The sequence below is a fragment of the Octopus bimaculoides genome, chromosome 1 (genome assembly GCF_001194135.2).
Source record: "Octopus bimaculoides isolate UCB-OBI-ISO-001 chromosome 1, ASM119413v2, whole genome shotgun sequence".
NCBI classification, from domain to species: domain Eukaryota; kingdom Metazoa; phylum Mollusca; class Cephalopoda; order Octopoda; family Octopodidae; genus Octopus; species Octopus bimaculoides.
In genome coordinates this window covers 84,786,648-84,792,211 of record NC_068981.1, presented here as the reverse complement: position 1 = coordinate 84,792,211, position 5,564 = coordinate 84,786,648, and positions in this window count along the sequence as shown.

The window sequence follows — 5,564 nt, the reverse complement described above, 5'->3', positions numbered from 1 at the left end:
CCTCCTCCTCCTCATTACCCCTCCTCCTCCTCATTACCCCTCCTCCTCACTACCCCTCCTCCTCCTTTCCTCCCCTCCTCCCCCCTCCTCACCACGCCTCCTCATCACCCCTCCTCATCCCTTACTCCTCCTCATCGCCCCCTCCCTGCCTACCTCTCCTCCTCTCTCCCCTGATCCCATCTCTCCCCCTCTGTCCTAATCTTTCTTTCTGTCTCTTTCAGAATCAGCTGCATGACAGGGCCAAGCAAGGAGCATTGTGGTGTCATGTAGCTGCTTGTGTATCATTCAATGCTGTAAGGCTACTGCTTGGCCATTAATGTTGTGGTGGTTATGACGTTGGATGTGTATTGTGTTGATTGCCATCACTGTGTGGTCCAGCTGGTTGCGTCTATAATAAATGAAGCAAACTCACAAACTTTTAACTTATAGCATATTTATTGCTAAAAGATGTCAATAATATAACTGCTGACTGGGAAAAGAGAACCACGCTGAGTCTTGTAGAAGGCTTGCTGTGATACATCACATGTGAATGCTTGAAATTGCTTCTTGCTTGAAGAGGTCTGTCCAAATGCCTGCGGTGGTCCTGTCTTAGTGGTTTGCCTTCTTTGAGTATCCAAATGCCATTAACAGCAGCAGTATTTAATGTCTGTTTTCCATGCTGGCATGGGTTAGACAACTTGACAGGGACTGACAAGGTCAGGGGCCACACCTGGTTCCATAGTCTGCTTTGGTTTGTTTTTTTTACAGCTCAATGCCCTTCCTAATGCCAACCACTCCACAGAGTGCACTGGGTACATTTTATGCGGCATCAGCACCCACACCAATGTTCTTTACATGGCACCTTGGTTGGAAAACTGCAGTCAACCGAGATCAAGCTAACAAGGAAATACCATTCTGGAGTTATACAATCTAATAAATATAGCTGCCAAATTTTCCTCAAATAATGCTCTAAAGAAAATCTTTAAAAAAAAATCAAAGAATATATTAATTAATGTTAACTAAAAGACATATCTCAAATAAACAAAGACAAAAAAAGAACCAAAAGACAGGCTGGTGATACTGGAATGGTTATAATCAATCATAGGTTTGACCTGGGGGCTAAACAAGTACATCAACAACTACATCATCATCATCGTTTAACGTCCGCTTTCCATGCTAGCATGGGTTAGGAAGCTGCAAAGAAACTGCATCAAAAGTTTAGGCTTGTTATTATCAGCTGCTGGATTTAAACATTCTATTTTCCCACTGCTTGTGCTTAGTCTCTAAGCAACCTAATAATCATCTTTCACCAATCAGTGAACATACACGTTTATTTACCTTTCCATTTCATTTATCACTGATAAACCACTCAGCTAAACTGACCAGTTGGATGATGGTTTAACTGAAGATCACTGACTGTCATATATTAGAAAATTTATCTTGCATTTCTCAAGACTGGAAAAAAAAAAAAAAAAAAAAAAAAAAAAAAAAAAAAAAAAAAAAGAAAAAGAAAAAGGAGAGACACAGGTAATTGAATATTTTCTTTTTAACAAACTTAATCCTTTTATTGCTTTATTTCTATTTAAATGCTTAGTTTGTGACTTTTTATTTAAATAAAATGTTTCAAATTTGAAAGAATTTAGTAATGTAACTAAATTCTTTCATTATTAAGCTATGCAGTGGATTGGTAGAACTGTTGGAACATCAAACAAAATGCTTCAAGCCTTACAGTAATTCATCTGGCTCTTTACATTCTAAGTTCAAATCCTATTAAAGTAAGCATTGCCTTTCATCCCTCCAGGGTCAATAAAATAAAGTACCAGTCAAAAAATGGGGTGGATTTAGTTGACTAACCCCTCACCACAATTTTCAGGTCTTTTACCTATGTTAGAAATAATTATTGCTTTCAAATTTTCGCACAAGGCCAGCAATTTTGGGGGAGGGATAAGTTGATTAGATCAACCTCAGTGCTCAACTGGTACTTATTTTATCAACCCCAAAAGGATGAAAGGCAAAGCTGACTTCGGCAGAATTTGAACTCAGAACATAAAGATGGATGAAATGCCAATAAAGATTGTTGCCTGGGATGCTAACAATTCTGCCAGCTTGCCACCTTTAATTAAGAAACACTTATTAACTAATGAGTTTTAAATAAAATTACAAAGGAAGGTTTAATTTAAATACCAACATTTTGAAACATGTATAAAAAATCCAGTGACAGATCGAAGCAGATCAGTATCAAAAGTTTTAAGGGTCACGGACATAGGTTTGCAGCAGATTGCATATGCTTCCACATGACTTTTTTGGTTTTGTTTTGTTTAGTTGCAGGATACAATACATACCAGACCCTCCGAAAAAAAAAAACTACTGATCAAAGACCGGTATTCTATCAATCAATCAATCAATCAAAAGTGATTTGTTTTTCATCAACTGAATGTTATCATATATTGATGGTAAATTCCTTGCATAATGTTTTACTTTATTTACTTATGGATCCAACAAGGACCATCCATAACCTATTGCCAACTGAATGAAGAGCCCTACTTGGATATCTTATCCCTAGAACACTGTTTGGCCTCTATCAGTCTTTGTTTACTATGCAACTGAAAACGTATATACAAACCTGGACAAAGGTTTTTCAGAGAAACTAGCAGTTTTCCCATATATGCAAGTCTTCTCTTTCCATAGTACTGATCCTTTATACTAATCAAAAAGTCCTGTTGTTGTTGCTGTTGTCTCTGCCAACTATGTTGCTTGAGTTTTGGGATACCCCTGTTTATTGATAACCCTTTGAACCTGTATAAACTTCTATTGCATTATATTATAAGTAGCTACACCTGTAAATAAGCATACATGTATATGGTTAGTATACTTGTAGTCAACACACCTGTGATGTATTGGGTTGTCCGGAAAGTTCGCGCCGATTTATAGTAGGTTACCTTTTGACTTATTTGCCATGAAACTACCTCAATTCTGGGAAGAAGGTATTTTCAAGTTAAAGGAAAGATGGAGTCACATTGTGCAACAAAATGGTTCATATTTGGTGGATTAAAAATGTAATGGCAAGTATTTATTGACCTTTTTCTTTCCTTTAAAAATCGGCACGAACTTTCCGTACAACCCAATATAAATATAAAAAAATAATATCGATTTCTTCACAGTTTTGATCTATGAACCTCTGAGTTATGGACCCATCATGATTCCACTACACCACTCTGCTCAATGAGTGAATAAGCAAATATATAATGCATTATCTCTTTCATTGTTTGTTCTGGGTTACATTAGTTGTATTACACCATCCATCATGAGTTATTCATTATTTATTTATTTATTTATATGCATTGGACTGTATCAAATGAGCAAAATATAGTAACTACCCAATACATGCTACAGCACTGGGGTGTTAATCTATTCTACTGAATTTTCAAGTGTCTCAGCTGATAAACCACATTCATAGATCTTTGCACAGCAAATTTTTCTGGGTGTGTCTTCGTTTGCCATTTTCATATCAACCAGAATTAAATCAATTCTACAAATGTTTCCCAATTCTACAAATGTTTCTCAATTCTACAAATGTTTCCCCTAGCACGCTAGTGCTTATTCTTAAGAAAAAACTTTCAATTTAGGCTGATACAGCTTAGCATCAGCACCATTGCAGTTTTTGCTCTCACAATGGAAAGAGCCAAAACAGATAGTGCAAAGCCTGACACTCTAACAGCTCCTATTAGAGGGCTGGGTAAGGTGATAAGGAAATTCACAGAGGCAATCCTCTGACCCATTACAAGAAAATGATGTTTCCTGCATGAAGTACAAGGCATGCAATTCATGCGTAAATTATATAAATGAATGCAAATAACAAATTACTTTCATTTTTTTAATGTCAACATTTCCATGTTTGCATGAGTTGGACAGAATTTATTGGAACAGATATTCTCTGGCAAGATGTCATTTCTGTTGCTAATCCTCACATATTTCCCCATCAGCTATGTTCCATGTTTTCCATAAAGATTGGAAACAAAGGACACCCCACCACACACACATCATCATCATCGTTTAACGTCCGCTTTCCATGCTAGCATGGGTTGGTCGATTTGACTGAGGACTGGTGAAACCGGATGGCAACACCAGGCTCCAATCTAATTTGGTAGAGTTTCTACAGCTGGATGCCCTTCCTAACGCCAACCACTCAGAGAGTGTAGTGGGTGCTTTTACATGTCACCCGCACGAAGGCCAGTCAGGCGGTACTGGCAACAGCCACGCTCAAAATGGTGTCTTTTATGTGCCACCCGCACAAGAGCCAGTCCAGGGGCACCGGCAACGATCTCGCTCGAAAATCCTACGAAGGCCAGTCAGGCGGTACTGGCAACGGTCACGCTCAAAATGGTGCATCTTATGTGCCACCCGCACAAGAGCCAGTCCAGGGGCACTGGCAATGATCTCACTTGGCTTGCCGGGTCTTCTCACGCACAGCACATTTCCAAAGGTCTCGGTCAGTAGTCATTGCCTATGTATATGTGTATGTAAGTATGTATGTATGTATGTATGTATGTATGTATGCATGGATGGATGGATGGATGGATGGATTTGTGTATGCATGCTTGTACACAACAGGATTTTTTCAGTTTTCGTCTACCAAATCTACTCACAAGGCTTTGATTGATCCAAGTCTATAGAAGAAGACAGTTGCCCAAGGTGCCACATAGTGGGACTGGACTTAAAACCATGTAGTTGGGAAGCAAGCTTCTTACCTTACTTACTTTGATATTTAAAATGTTATGTTGAAGTTTAAGCACCAGGAATCACACCTTTTTTCCAGAGTATAGGGCATTCTAATTTTGTGTTCTTTTCAGAATGCTACATAAACTCGTCTTCATGAATCCTGACATTTCACAAGCTAAAAAAAAAAAAAGGACTTTACCAAAAAATCTTTTTCAGAATTTTCCATTTCATTATTTTCCTTTGAGAGGTCATATCTCTGGTACTAAGTATATGTGAACTAACTGACAATCACTAACTACATACCATAGAAAATTTACTTTGCACTTCTCAAGACTACTATATAGAATACAATGGTTGGATAATATCTAGTCTCAGTTGATCATGCATAAGAACCCAGCTGAAAAGTGTAATGATGGTTACTTCTGATGAGATCCTACAGAGAAGATGACCGAGGCCTCTACCCCAGTGATCCTCCAAGGAATAATGAGAGGAAATGGGTGGATGAACAGTCTTTCTTTTGTTTAATTAACCATTCAAAATATAGCGGATAGCAGCCATAGGTGCACTGCAAGAAACACACATAACCTCTTTCTTTATATATATATATATATATATAGGCATAGGAGTGGCTGTGTAGTAAGTAGCTTGCTTACCAACCACATGATTCCGGGTTCATTGCCACTGCGTGGCATCTTGGGCAAGTGTCTTCTACTATAGCCTCGGGTAGACCAAAGCCTTGTGAGTGGATTTGGTAGATGGAAACTGAAAGAAGCCCGTCGCATATATGTATATATATATATATATATGTATAAAATCTTTCGAGTGAGATCATTGCCAGTGCCCCTGGACTGGCTCATGTGCGGGTG